The sequence below is a fragment of the Dendropsophus ebraccatus genome, chromosome 4 (assembly GCF_027789765.1).
Source record: "Dendropsophus ebraccatus isolate aDenEbr1 chromosome 4, aDenEbr1.pat, whole genome shotgun sequence".
Taxonomy (NCBI): Eukaryota; Metazoa; Chordata; class Amphibia; order Anura; family Hylidae; genus Dendropsophus; species Dendropsophus ebraccatus.
Window position 1 is genome coordinate 159,039,738 of NC_091457.1, and position 16,157 is coordinate 159,055,894.

At 45.0% G+C, this 16,157-nt stretch overlaps 1 protein-coding gene across 10 annotated transcripts in view; it reads right to left on the reverse strand.

Moving 5' to 3' along the window:
• PBX1 (PBX homeobox 1) overlaps nt 1–16,157 on the reverse strand; it is a 125,350-nt gene that overhangs the window by 77,339 nt on the left and 31,854 nt on the right. The window lies entirely within an intron of this gene.

Below are 16,157 nucleotides of genomic sequence, written 5' to 3' on the forward strand. Positions count from 1 at the left end.
CATTACCAGCCTCATCACAGGTGGTTTTCTTGTCAAATGATTTGATAAAGGCCGGCAGTGCCGATCGCAGGATGGAGGCCGGCAGTGCCGATCGCAGGATGGAGGCCGGCAGTGCCGATCGCAGGATGGAGGCCGGCAGTGCCGATCGCAGGATGGAGGCCGGCAGTGCCGATCGCAGGATGGAGGCCGGCAGTGCCGATCGCAGGATGGAGGCCGGCAATGCCGATCACAGGATGGAGGCCGGCAATGCCGATCACAGGATGGAGGCCGGCAATGCCGATCACAGGATGGAGGCCGGCAATGCCGATCACAGGATGGAGGCCGGCAATGCCGATCACAGGATGGAGGCCGGCAATGCCGATCACAGGAAGAAGCCCAGTAATTAAAGCACAGACACAGATTTATCTGACAGATCATTGAAGCCAAAGCCAGGAACAGACTATAAACAGAGAACAGGTCATAAAGAAAAGACTGAGATTTATCTTCTTTTCAAATCTCAAAAACCTATCAGATCTCTGTGTAACTGGGACTTTAGAGATGAGCAAATTTAGGAAAAACCCATATACTCTGCCTTTGACTCCTAGTGGCTGCAGAAGAAGGATTCCTCCCTCTGCATTATCCATATTGGTGTTTTCCAGGCAGCTCTAGGGCTGCATTCATCTTCTGCACAGTCACACCAACTAGAGAAGTGGACAGACATCACCCTGCTTGTTGTGATGTACTGTACGGGGTAGTTTTTCTAGGCTATTAGTAAGTTTCCATACAGCCAACAAAAATCACTAGTATATCCTTGATACAAAATGCTATAAAATCAATATCAACATTCTAGATACACACTGTTGCTTTTAAGAAGAAATGGTTATTACTATACAATAGTAATAGGCAACGTGGCATCTGTACCCAAGATGGCATTGAGACTAAAACTGGACATTAACATTAGGCCGTAGTCGCCGACCAGCTAATGTGTATAGAGGCCTGCCGCATGTGTAAGAGACAGAACAATCAGGCAGGTGTATGTGGAGTGCAGGAGAGGTTTTCTATGGGGATATGCTGTTACTTTAGACAGTTCCTGACATGGACAGAGGTCGCAGCAGAGAGCACTGTCAGACTGGAGAGAATACACAACTTCCTGCAGGACATAAAGCAGCTGATAAGTACTGGAAGATTGGAGATTTTTTAATAGAAGTAAATAAATATCTGGCACGGAACCGGCTGACTGTCTAATGTGAATGGCTGGCAATCCCTGTACATGTGAATTTGCCGAAAAACCTCAAAAAAAGTTTTAGGTGCTCCAGAAGGGATGCTGGACACAATGCATACAGCTTCTAGCATTTAGCATTTCCATACAGGATAGCTACAGACCTCTGGATATATGTGGCAACTAAAGTAGACTCGCAAATAAGCTCATAAGCCACGTGCTGCGGTCCCTAGAAAATCCTCAAAAAAAAAAGTCCTTCACCTTGTGAGCAATCCCGGGCCGGAGGTATTAAAACTGAACATGACCTGGAACACACCCAGAATACATTCTCACCTCCCATCCCCCCCGCACCGCGCTCCTCGCAGATTCCTGCCGCCCTCTCAACTGCTTCACAGCCCATTACCAAATTGCATATAGTTATATATTCCACTAATTAGGCTCCTAAAATATCATTAACATGTCTCTTGATCATTAGCATAATGTATGAGGCGTCCTTGGTTAGACAGGCCTCGAGTTTGTTAAGTGGGTAATGAAAATTCAGACACGGGGATTGCAAAAAAAAAAAAAAAAAATCCCAACATGCATCAGGACCCTGAGACCTATGACAGAGGAAAGGAATGGCGGGGAGATGTACCACATTAAAGTGTAAATTATGACAACCGCCAGACGCTAAGCCGTTTTGATAATGCCATCTTGTTTGCTGTGGCATGTAAATGAACGGGGAACGGTATAAAAATACGCAGGTATATGTATAGATTTACTTCTATACGTGAGAGATCATACCAGTGATCAACTGATTGGCCACTGGATTTAAGCGAAGGAAACTGAGCTCACACACTGCGGTACCAGGTTTTCCTAAATAGATGCAAAAACAGTTACAATTTTGAAAAAATTTTTTACAGAGTGACTGGTAGGGTAGTGTTGTTCGGTAGGGCCCATGGGACGATTATCGGCTGAACAGGGTGATACGGCCTTGTGTCGTAGAGACATTGATCAGCCAAACGAGCAAACACTTGATCGCTGGCTTATTGCTTGGTTTTAACCAGTCAAAAATAAAATAAATAAATGTCCGCAGGCTACACACCTCCCCATGCAGTAAGACATGTGTACTCGATGAATGATCGAAAGATCCCGTGATCGGTGAAATGGTCAAGCCTAGAGATGAGCGCGATCGTCAGCAGTTGATACCGGTGGCTCAAGATGGATGCAGCCCATGGAAAACATGGATACAGCCTATGGCCTATGGCAGTATACATGGTTCCCAGGACTCCCCCTAGGGCTGTGTCCATCTTCAGCTACCGGTAATCGAATGCTGAACGATCAGACTCGAGCATGCCAAAGTTGCGCTTATCTCTTCTTCAGCCACTGGAATTTCAAGTGCTAAATGATCGGACTCAACAATCAGAGCTGCGTTCATCTCTAGTCAAGCATTCTGACAGTCGCTAAATAAGCTTGCTAAACTTAAGACTGCAGATTGTTTTTTTTTTTTAAAGGGGAAATCCTAAACAAACAAAAAAAAAAAAACAACAAAATGAAAGTTTTGCCTTAAAGGAATTGTGCAGGCAAAAAAAACAAACAAAAACAGCTGGACAACGGTCAGTGCTGTAAACACAATATTTAAGTGACACTACCCTGTCCCTGTTTTTTTTTCATAGTTTGTGGCTGAAAATGGGGCTTTAAAAAAAAAAAAAAAGGTCTGATAATTTTTAGAATATTACGTCAAAAATGTATATGTGGGAATACAGCCCCAGGCTCAGGGGATTGATTGTTTAATCGATCAGTCTGATTGTTTACACAAATCAATAATTCGCCCAATTGATCGTTTAACAATTTTGAAGCAACAATTCGGTTTTTATAACTATCAGCATTTAGACGAATAAATTGTTAGAAAAATCGTTATTGAGATCATTTTTAAGATCATTTAAGTGTATCTCGCACATAGGGTGAGTCTTTGAAAGAGTGTTTACATGAATCGATCTGCGAATTTTTAGCAAACGACCAACGACGATTTGAGAACATGTTGAAGGATCAAAATGAAAGATTTCTCGCTCGTCACTTGATCGTTCACTGTGTTTACACGAGGTGATTATCGCTCAAATCGCTCGAACTATAATCATTCCGTGTAAACGCACCATGACACTAACTTTATCCAATCAATTTAAAGAAGCCGAGAAGTGATCAATCTACTGATCATATAATAGTTATAGTGACGGAATAAAGCCGTGGTCATCAGATCAGTAGTTAGAATGTTGGATCAATCGAATAAAGTCTACAGAACTCATCAAGAATCCGTCCTTTAGGTGCAGGGATGGCCTTCCAAATGTTACAAAACTACAATTCCATCATGCCTGGACAGCCAAAGGATGATGGGAATTGCAGCTGGAAGGTCGAAAGTTCCCCCCATCTCGGTTTTAAAACCTAAAACCCCTGATGACGGCTCAACAGGCCAGGAGAGGACTCCCTTTAGGTCCATGGAGAGGGGCCCCCTGCAGACTGACTAAACATTACACCCCTCTCCCAGCTTGTAACACAACACTGAGAAAACACAAGGGCACGTGTCATAGCTTGCTCAGCGCAGCTTACAATCTAATGAAGCCAGAGCCGCAAACAAAGCCAAGGACAATGTAAACAGGGATCAGTGTGTGGGCACATGTGCCGAAAGCTTAAGTGATCCTTGTATCTTCAGAGATGAAAACCGGCCATTGTGGCATCCGCTCTATGGAATACGCCACAAAACCATTGTCTATTTTACCAGAAAAGAATCATAAAATACTAAAGGGACGATGAAAAATAAGCTAGAGCTGCCTGTGCCTTTGCTTGGCCGACATTTCCTACTAACTTCCTCCATACACATACACTTAGCTGGGGGTAAGGGTCCTGAGGTCGGTGTTCTTCTTTAATCCCCTGACAAATGATGGGTAAAGGACTGGGCATGTTGCATTTCAAAAGCCTTACCCTTCTGTTCTCTGGGAGATAAGCTGTCACCAGAGGTGTCTGATGTCAGGGAGACCAGCCAAAGATAACACCGCCGGATGCTGGTTAGTGCTCAATGCAGTTAAATCCTAGGTGGAGGGGTGTCTGGCAGTGGCTTTGTCTCCATGCAGAACATATGCACAACTGACCAAATGGGTAAGTATATGCGGGACAAACAATCCATGTGATGGGTCAGGTACATAAAACTAACTATACACTGTGTGAACTACCACGTGCATTTTCCATCCATAGAACATGTGCAAAAAAATAAAAAGTTATTACTTTCTTAATGAGTTACTCAGCCTTGTCGGACCCATGTCTACGTTAACCCGGATAACAATGGAGCTGGATGACTCAATTTGGTGTTAACTTTTCTTTTTTTTTTTTTTTTACTTTCTCAAAATGAGCAACTTGGTTGTTACCAATGCACTTCATCCAGAACGTTGCTCCAGAAGGTTCACAATGGATCTGCAGAAAGGACTGGCACCGCGCCACTGTCAATAGAGTCACAATGTACCTGAACACGCCAGAGCAGGAACAGGCCGCAGAATCATCGGAGAGGAGCCCTGCTACAAGCCAGAGAGTCACAGGAGATCCTCAGGTAAGTTACAATACGACCTCAGGATCCTGTGTTATGGTGACCATACAAGAGACCAATGTATGAACACTAGCAACTAAACGTTACTTCTTCAGACTTTCCCGTAAACCTAAATGGGGCAGATCATCTGTTCTCTGAAAAAGGAGGAGGAGGGGGAAGAGGAAATCAGCAGATCTGTTTAGGCTTTTTTGTGCACTGTACTTTCAAGGCAAGACATCAAAAGAGTGGATAGTACACAATGGTGCGAGACGGCACTCCGCTTAGAGGGTAGTTCTCGTCGCAGGCAAATCCAAGGCAATAATAAACAAGTTCCCAGGACTACTGGTGAGTGCCGGAGAATTCTTTACTATTGAAAGAAGATGGCATTTCCCTTTTGTAAGAAAACATTCCGGTTGCGTCTCATATGAAATGACAAGCAGTTATCAAGTCCTTCTTTAGGGATAAGATACAATTACAAAAAGTCATTTAAGAGGGGGTTGGGCCTTGGAAAAATCATATAAAAGGCTCTAATGTCACATTATAGTAGATGCTTAGAAGACAGTTATAGTTATTTAGGGGATTACATGAAGCTCGTATTTACTCTGAGAAAACCGGACGGCACGTGCACACGGAATACTTCACACTGGGAGCTTTGAGTGTTGGCTGTCCAACATGGGGTCAGGTTCTTGTTTGGCATTTAACCCATCACAATGATGGAGATAGCCCCCACTAGTGTTTAGTGGAGTTGCCAAACTGTTCAGGTTCGGCAACGTTCTCCGAATCTGGACTCCCAGCGCCTGCAGAAGTTAGATACCGCCCTACGGGGTGGCAGGAAAACATGGATAAAGCTTATGGTCGTACCCATGTTGTCCAGGGCTCACTAGGGCGACATCCAACTTCTCCAGCCACCGGAAGTCAAAGGCTGCAGGTTCGGAGAATGTTGCTGAACCTGAACAGTTATTCAACTCTACTCAAAACACTACTTCCCGCTATTACACATATGTGCTACACAGCACTGCAGAACTTTTTGTGCCCTTGGTCAGTGCTGATCTTTACTTTCTAGTCCCATCTCAACTCAGAGGAAAAGCCGAATTAATCATTGGTTGAGGTAGGTCCCCATTCGGATGAGTGGACATGTCCTGTGTTTGGAGGCGGGACCAGGAAAAGATCACCGTCACATCCATCAAAAGAGGACCCCTGTGCGAATTCAGCAAGATTGGGGACCTCAGTGATTTTCAGTGTGTCGAGCCAAGCTTAATATTGAGAAAAAGCTCACATTACTATTTCTCTACAAAGAGACTGGCTCAGAGTTTCCGAGGTGAAATCTGTGAAGGAGAGGCAGCCAACTTCTCAGGATTGTTGGAGTCCCAAACCAAAAAAAAGTGAGGACCCCTTTAAATAATGGTCTGTTGGGGGTACTTAAGGACTTCCCGTTCCCACTGATATGATATCATACAAAAACATGAACATATTGTATTTTCTAACCCCATAAAAATCATACCAGACCCGGAAAATTTATATTTTTTCATCCACGCCCTTGTTTTGACTACAACAGTCTTGGGGATTACGGCCAACGTGTACTTCATCTCTCCTCACGTTTAATATATGTAATAAAGTAAAGTCACAGTAACATGTATGCCTTCTTTATCCTATCTATAAAGCAGGGGCCATCCCACCGCTTCTTTTACAAGTGAAGATAAACCAACAGAGCAGATTGTGGATCCAGCACTTAGCGAGTCAGGGACATGACCACATGTTTATATGTCACAACAGATAATTTTTTAAAAATATATTTTAAAAAAATTCTTACACTCAGCACAAATCCAGAACAAACACCCCATGTGTATAAAAAAAAAAGCTCCCGGCCCCGATCGACACTGTGCGGCTCTCGAGTTAGCTAGGTATTTACACGCGCTCATACACCAATACACACGCACCCATCTGTTTCTTCCAAAAATGCTTTCAGAAACTTGGAAGCAGATGGTTTATAATTCCAGGACAGACTCTTCTGCCTTCTGAATTCCTGGAATGTTTAACAATAAGAAGTTAGAGGGAATAAAACAAAACTTTAAACAAGTGAGGACGGGAACAAAAGATTTAGAGCTCGAAGAACGTTTAGGAGTCCGGGGCAAAGCTTCAGCCGGTTCCACATCTTACAGTCCAAAAAACCAGTTGGAAGGTGTCGGGAGATGCCGGTGCCTTATGACTTACAAAATGGATCATAACCTTTTAATGTAAAATCTGTAAAAGTCGCCAACACCTTAAGACAAAGAAGAAGAAGTGTGATTTAGCAGAGTCAACGCTCGGGCCCATTTTAAAGATATATAGGTTGCTTCCAAATCTAGGTGGACGGAGACTCCAAACGAGTGATAATGCATCGGAGAACAAGGACAGTATCATCTGGAGAGAGTGCGACGTGAGGTAGGCTACAATGAAATATTATGAGTCTACATAAAAAAGTTGCTCCATGCAGAGAGTCGTAAACCATGAAACATTACGTATATATACACAACCAGTTTAGGGCTTGTGTTCTTTATAGTCAGAGCATCACCGGAGTGACCGATGCCGTGCACCCAACGTTAACTCATCACTTACTTTTGAGATTATAAAAAAAAAATCCTTTACCGATGGCTGAAGACGTTGGATGTAGCCCTAAGGCTAGAGGCTTCAGCCATGTTTTTCAAGACTCCATCCAACTTCTTCAGCCACTGCTAATCACATACCGCACACTCTGGTTCGGATAGACCTGAACATGCTCGAGTTGTGCTCTTCTCTATAGGATATACTTTTTTTTTTTTTTTTAATAAATAAAGGGGGCGACAAAAAACGTAAAGGAAAAAAGGAGAGTGGTAGTTGTCCGGGCCCCCCAGTGGCTCACCGCTTCCTGGTGATGTCTTAAACCCAATCACTGGCCAGAGCGGTGACAAACTGACTATGTGGCTGTTTCCTATAGGTAAAGACGTCACCAAGAAGTGGCAAGCAGCTAAGACCAAGCACCATCGCAACAACAGCAACATGGAAACACATAGATGTGTTAAAAGTTATAATCAGTGGCACCCCCTGCTGTTTTTGTTTTATTTGTCCAGCTCTGTGCATGTCCAGTCTATCTGCGCATGTGTCCACCAGCAAAAGCAACGTTTTTGCAGGACAGGCATGTGCAGAAAAGACAGAGCTGGGGAACGCGCAAGCGCAGACAGACCAAGGTTAGGGCACGCTTGAGCGGACAAATTGAGTACAAGTCTAGATTCCACTAACAGCACCACATTGACGCACCAAATGCTTTAAAAGTTTTGGCAACCACAAAGGCAGCTATGTGGCAACTGGGAGCAAACCAATGAAAGTGGGGAACATGCAAGGTATTATGGCTAAATGGTAGAGAGGAGTGTTGAATTGTTGAGCTTTTGAATACTGGAGGCTGAAGAAGTTGGATGCAGACCTTAGGAGTCCTGGAAAACATAGATATCACCTATGCCCTATGGCTATATCCATGTTTTCCGAACGATTGCAGGGCAGCCGTGCTTATCGCTAGTGAAAAAAAGTCAGTGACACCCATACCTCTTTGGAGACATGGGACAACCCCTCTAAGGACGCCACCGATCGGTGAAATCAACTTCTAGTATTGACGGCAAACACAGAACACTGTATAACTACCACCATCGACAATACATTGTAGACTCCCGCTCATCACGAGCTGTTCTCTAGAATACTGCGAGTAATTCTGAAAGGTCTCGGAGGTAAGCGTTTAGTGCTACGAGTCGCCCAGTGGACCAAGCCATTTAGCGCGCTGAAGTTTCGGAACGTTAGAAGTGGGAGATGCGTCCTCCTTTGTGTTCCGTTTCCTTTCGTGGCTCGCACAGCTGGAATACTGATCCGATGCCTGAGGGATCCGAGCCTCTCCATGGCCGCTCTCTGCATGTATTAATAACAATATTATGGTGTTAATAAAACACTCAGCCCTCACAATGAGTGTTGCAGAGAGCCTATTAGCATAACAATGCAGCATCGGGAGCTGCCTCTCTCACAAGCCCCATTATCCGAGCGCCTTCTATACATCAGCCTCTGCTCTTGATCTGCAGAATTACATCGTGTGTGAGCGGCGGCAATGACTCCCACCGAGTCCTAACCACAGACTAGGAGCTAAAATGAGGGGCTTAGGCCTCACAATTGTGGAGCATGCTGGCGGGATAAAGCAATAGATTCAGAAGCAAGGAAAAAAAAAAAAGGGGGGGGGGGGTTGTGCCTTTTTTTAACATATGTTTTTATGATCTAATGTAAAAGAAAAGGGGGGGGGGGAGGAGCAATGAGAGAGACGAAAGAGTGGAGACAAGTTTGCAGGCCGACGTGGGAAGGGAGGATGAATAACAGCTCGGTTCCTGACGGGGTCAGATGGATGATGGAAGGCTCCGAATTCCTGACAGACGAATGATGGTTCAGTCAACCAAAAGACCAACAATTCAATCTCCTCAAGGACGGAAGGGCAAGACTCCATGTCGATAAACCTAAAATAAAACTCTGCTTTCACATCAAATGGGATAAAAAAAAAAAGTATTTAAAAGTTCATGTACTGCAACAAGAAAACAACAAACTCATGGAGGCTAAAAAAGGACACAAAAAGAAGAAAGAAAATTCACCAGTGAACTGAATGGTCACCCGTGTACTAAATGGATAGGACGGGCCTCAGTGGGTCCCTGTTCTGATCTATAGAGGGAGATGCCCAATGTCAGACCCCCAATCCATTTAATCTAGTACACGGATGGGAAACCTTCAGCCCACTAGCCTTTGGTTGTGCAACAGCTGGAGGGCTGCTTTGCAACGGACAGTGAAGGTAGGGGAGAACGGCGGCTGGCTAAAAAGAATCACGGCTGCAGGATGTACTGTTCGGCGGCCATGCTTCCAAACAAAAACTTTGCCAAGTCATACTTTAGGGGAGGCCTTATATTTACCAATTCAGCAAAACCTCTACTAAGTATACTAGGACTTTCAGGGAAGGTCTTATTTTCAGGAAAACGGGGTATATGTGTTATCTGTAAAAAATGAGTAAACTTTAACCTAAAATCTAGCGATTGCTCGTTCAGCTGCATATATAATAGGGGCTATAATCCCAGCGCCCAAATATGCCCCGTCCACTTATCAATTATGCACAGTGGGCTACAGATAAAACTCGCTTGTTGTTTCGCACATTTTGCTCGGACCCATTTACTGCAGCCAGTGTGTGAACAGGGGATCCGCCACTATGGCAGGCGAGCGCCGCCATAACGCCTGTCTGTCTGCTAGAGGCCAATGCCAGAAAGAGTTAAGGCCCGACTCCATGCGGGGGAGTGGGCAGGAAAGTTTGGGAGGTTGGGGTTCTGCATCCCTTCTGTTGCTGCCTTGGAATTCGTCTGCTCTATAAATTAAAATTTGGTCATAAAATCTTGACAGAGAAGTTCAGGGAAGGGTTAGGGTGGCTTTACCGCAGAGCCACGACTGCTATGGGGACGCAGGGAAGTCCGGCGATATGGTTTATGTCAGAGGGAAGATAGAAGAGCCGGGAAATCCCAGGAGCGAGCGCGCCAATGCTAAAAGGGTACGTACACATATTATACATACATACATACATACATACATTTTAGGGGAGATTTATCAAACATGGTGTAAAGTGAAACTCTCAGTTGCCCCTAGCAACCAATCAGATTCCACCTTTCATTTTCCAAAGAGTCTGTGAGGAATGAAAGGTGGAATCTGATTGGTTGCTAGGGGCAACTGAGCCAGTTTCACTTTACATCACGTTTGATAAATCTCCCCCAATGTGTGCAACTGATCGCGTTGATTAATATACACGGAGAAGCTCTGAGACGTATACCTTTAGTGGACCCTACAACACAAGAGTCTAAGCCTCTGCCAGACACCTGGGGGCAGCTTGGGCCCCTTAAGAATTCAAGGATCAAGCACCAAAACTGAAAATGATGCCTGATCCTTCACTCGGGCCACCCTCATATGTGCAGGATAGTATTCTGTTTCTGCTGAAGGGGTTTGGCAAAGCCAGGTGTGACATGTAAGAGCACCTTAAAAAGGTTATACAGCATTAGAGGGGAAAAATGGCCGCTTTCTTCCAGAAAAAGCACCACTCCGGTGCTCAGTTTGGTAGTAGGGTGCAGCTCAGTTCCAATAAAGTCAATGGAGCTGAATCGTAATCCCGCACACAACCTGAGGACAGGGGTGGCGCTGTCTTTGCAAGAAAGTAGATGTAAATTTTCTGACCCTGGTTAATCCCTGTGACCTTAAGGTCTGTGTGAGGTCCGAACGCCAAGAGATGGACTTGCCCAGAACCTAATGACTCACATTCAGGTTCCATCAGATTGATGTAAGAATAGGGTTTACAGAGCTTAGGTCTATCTATATGGGGGCGCCATCTTAGAATAATCCTAAAACTACTCAAATAGCAAATGTCATTCAATGACCAAAAACCTTCAGATTCACATGTGATGTGTCAGCAGGGTTACAGAGCATTCAGGCTGTGGTCACATGGTGCAGTTTTCTGTGCAAACCAATACCTTGGCTGCATGTGAACACAGCCTTAAAATCAGGCGGCATTTCCTATACTATTGGTTGCGGGCTGTTATGTATGATGGAATATGTCTCATATTATCCTGATAGTATACATGTATACGGGTGTAGATACAGCTCCTGTACTGCTGTGCGGGGTGAACGCTCTCAGCCATGGCTCCTTCCCCTCCTCCTCCTTTGGATGAAGTTCTGTCTGCCCTTGAGTTATGATGACAGAAGGTGAAGAAGTCAGGGAAAAGCCTAAACCACCACAAGTGAACTTTACATGAACTGAGGAGAGGAGGGGAGTCTGGAGCCGCGACGCCGCCGCAGCTTCTACTGCTCTCCCACTGCCCGATATGTCTGACCATCAGACTGGGGGGAGTGCGTATAGTGATATGGGGGGGTATGTAACATCAGATAGTAAGGGGGTATATAGCGAGATGGTAAAGGGGTATGTATAGTTGGATAATGGGGGTACAAATCATCAAAAAATAAGGGGGGTATTTATTGTCAGGTGGGGGGGGGGTGTAGAGTAAGAAAATAGAGGAGGTATGTATAGAGAGACTGTAGAATTGTACATATACTCACAGTGTGGGGAGGTTATGAATAGTCGGGGGAATAAGTAATATGACATGGTAGGAAGGTACCTCATATACCTCATGTTCTGACTATAAGGGGGTCTGTAACATCAGAAGGTGGGGTTGGGGAGGGGTGTATCACTTGTCATGGGGCAGTAAGGTAGAAGAGGTGTATGTACGCTGACGGTGGTGACAGAACACTTGTATGTCACATGTTCTCCTCTATGTTCTCTTCTGTGATGCATTATTGATGCTATTATACAATGTTCCCTCTGTTTTCAGGTGTTTTGAAGCTTTGGCTATACCTATAAAAGGCACAATACATCATAAGCACATGGAAAACAAGAGAAAACAAAGCTTGTGCCCCTTCACAAGACACGCAGAGGCTATATCCACTCATGTGGGAAGAATATATACAGCTCGGTGGCCACATGCCATGCCTATACCGCCCATATACCCCAATCATGCCTATACTGCCCATAAATAACCCAGCCATTCCCATACATCCCATATACCCCAGCCATTCCCATACATCCCATATACCCCATATACCACAGCAATGCCTATACCTCTCGTATACCGCCCATATATCCCAGGCCTTCCCTTTACCACCCATACCCCAGTCGTGCCTATACCTCCCCTATTCGGAGTCCAACTCCAACAATGTTTCATGGCACCAGAATGCTGTAGAACACTTGGCTTTTATTGAACATTCTAATCAAATCCATTAGAAGAACACAGCGTAGCGGGCACGTTAGCAAACCCAAACAAACATGGCGGTCGGCAGCGGCGGTTGTTAGTTTGGTTCACTAAGAGCCAGAAAGTGGCTGAAACGTCGCTGAAGAGATCTTACTGTTTTTCTGCACATCATAAAAAAGCAGTTTTTACTTAATTTTTTTTTCTTGGAGTTGTTAAAGGGAAACTATCAGCAAGTTACACGTATCTAACCTGCTGTTATGTCCCTATTGCACAGGAGATGCCGAGGATGAAGTTATGTCTCTTACCTTCCTCCTCAGCGCCATTCTGGTGCAGTTAGTAGCTTTTTCCATGGTACAGTGAGACTGTTAGGAGCACTGCTCGCCACCATAATGCCGATCCGCGTCTAATGATAATGATTAGAGTGGGCTGGATCGGCGCTATAGGGGCGCTCCTAACAGTCTCACTGGACCATGGAGCAAGCTACTAACTGCACCAGAATGGCGCCGAGGATGGAGGTAAGAGACTTGCCTTCCTCCTCGGCGTCTCATGTGCAATAGGGACATATCAGCAGGTTAGATTTGTGCAACCTGCTGATACTTTCCCCCTTAATACCAAAATAAACTCATAACACCACAACATATATACACACACGTTATATATATATATATATATATATATATATATATATATCCCCCATCCAAACAATGGCAGGTGCAGATAGAGTTTTTTTTTCCCCGAGGATCCCATTGTACCTTTATATGCCATGCTGCAATGAGGTTTTGCCCCAGAAACCCCTCCGACATACTGCACCCATTGTCTATTTATCTGCAACGAGGCCTAACACATCCAACCAGGTGGCGGCATAAACTACAGGTATGAAAAGCGCAAACAGCAACAACAACATACAACGGTGCTCCAATCTGCCATTGCTGTGTCTGACTACAAGAATCCTATACTTTACAGTCGCCCTCGCCGCACAAAGGGAAGCCCCCCGCTGTATAGATGTACATACACCCCAGCAATCCGGCGTTAGATACAAGATCTTCAGATCTGAGCGGAACAGACGCTACACATTCTGAATGTAAGGTGTGTGTGTGTGTGTGTGTGTGTGTGTGTGTGTGTGTGTGTGTGTGTGTGTGTGGTGTGTGTGTGTGTGTGTGTGTGTGGTGTGTGTGTGGTGTGTGGTGTGTGTGTGTGGTGTGTGTGTGTGTGAGATTCAGTCGTCTTCAGCACATTCACCATATTACTGTGTCGTGCAGCTGAGATTTACATTTATATTAAGGTTCGCATTTCGGCATATTACGCCGGCACTAGTCATTAGCGCTTGATGTTCTGACACTGAAGGGGTTAACCGCACTGGAGGCGAATCCGAGAGGAGCCTGGAATGCGGAGGAACAGGTAACATTTCCTGCAAGCTGCCTGTCACACACTAATTCATGCCTGACGTGAATGGTCTGATGGCCGTACTATTAGTGATCGCAGGGGGAGAGGATGGATGGGGAGATACAGAGGGATCGGCATTATAGGATACGGCTGGTGTGGGAGGAAAAACCTACACAAGGCGCTAGGAAAATAAGGAGAGGGGAGTAGAGAAGGCCGGATAAACAATGGGGTGAGAACGATAAAGTAACAGGCTGCCAACATGAATGGGGGGGTTCCCTGCATTGGTCTTTGCATGCATGGATGTATTCTTCTAGGAGAGAATACCTCTGTATATACAGAGAGATTCAGCCAGTATACCAGACATGAGGCACATTATATGTATGGCAGCCATAGTACAGTTTAAAAAATAAAAAAAAACACTAACAAGACACTGCATGCAATAAAATAAAACCATAATATACTTGCAAAATAAAAAACGCAAAAAAAAAAAAAAAAAAAACCATCTCATACTCTTAAAATGACTGTGTGCACGCAAAAAGAAGAGCCACAATTATGTGCGCATGCATATATCAAAAACCAAAACTGCTGTGGCCAGCTCACCTGGTATAGCGCACGACCTAATGTGTTACTCCATCCGTAAAATCAATAATAAAAAAAAAAAAAAATTATGACATCCACCTTAAAGGGCAACTATCAGCAGAAGAATCTAACGCCAAGAAGGAAAGTATGTCTTCTCGGTGCTGTTCCGGGGCAGTTGGCAGTTTGCTTCGCTGTCCGGTTAGACCGTTAGGGAGCACTGCCTGCCCCCATAGCGCCGACCTGGCCAGCACGGGGTGGCAAGGGCATATCAGCGCTAAGGGGGCGGGCAGTGCTCCTAACAGTCTCAACAGATTGTGGAGCAAATGACTAAACAAAACAAAAACGGCGCCGAGGATGGAGGTAACAGACATATAACAGACTATAAGAGACGTATCTTCCTTATAGGGCAATAGGGACATATCAGCAGGTTAGATGTCTAAGCTGCTAATAGTTCCCCTTTAAAATTCTTTATTTAACTAACAAACGAACATCCCCGGTAACAAGAGCACAAGTGAGAAGCCGGCAGGCCCACTGACCAGAAACGCGTCAGTTTTGTACGCTCGTTTCCTTAGATGTTCATTTGTATTTTAATGGATTTACAAAAGTAGTGTAATCTGGTTACTTAGATGACAGAGAAAACAAAAAAATAAAGGGGGTAACACTGCCGTGTGCATAAAACATAAAAAAAAAAAAAACACTACATACTGCGGCCCTAACGGGTTACAACTGAAGTGAATGGAACGCAGAACACTAATGTAGCATCTAGATGCTAGTAATAAGTGGTCTCAGAGGGCACCAGGGAGGTCTCAAACACTGACTTCATGTCACTCATACTATTTAGAGGATCATTCTATTCGATAACAATGGAACATTATGGTCAATTGTCACACATAGGGTCAGCTGGTATAGCCATCATCCACCAGGCCAAGGAGGTCGGATCAACGTTTAGACCAGTAACACGTCCATCGGACAGAACCATCATCATCACTGGAGGAGAAGGCTCACTTACTGAGGGCAGCTCATTGGCGTTAGATTACGGTGACCCGCTGACACTGACTGGGTTAACATAATAAGAAGCCAGGAAATGTGTACTTAAAGGTTGTGACAAGGATTAAGTGAGGGGGGGGGGGGGGGGGGGGGGGACTCGACATTTAAGGCACAATGTGACCTCCTGGCTGGGGGTTAAACAGAGAAGGAACACACAGCGAGTCGTCCAGGCCTATAACCTACAGACGGTGAGTCCTGTCATATGTAACCTTTCCAAATACGTTAAGCATCGGCCTTCAGCGAGGACGAATAAGCGGGGGGAGCGGAGGCGCTGAGCTACTGCGCCAGCCGAGAGTGGTCTACAAACAGCTGACGTGGTGAAAAATAGCGTACAAACCATCAGCACACAATATAACAAGAGCGCTATACACGACTGATACGTACAGGCAGCTACACAACAAGATGTAAACCGAAACACTGATGGAGAAGAAGCAGCGAAGATAATCAGATAATCCAGGAGGGAACAACTAGGCCCAGGAATGTACAAGGTGAGGCGAGTCCCGACAGGAGAGAAGAGGAGGAATGCCACAATCCCCCAACCCTTCCCGAGCCTCCGGACCACCAGGTTACAGCTCCACAGACATTACTCTTACAC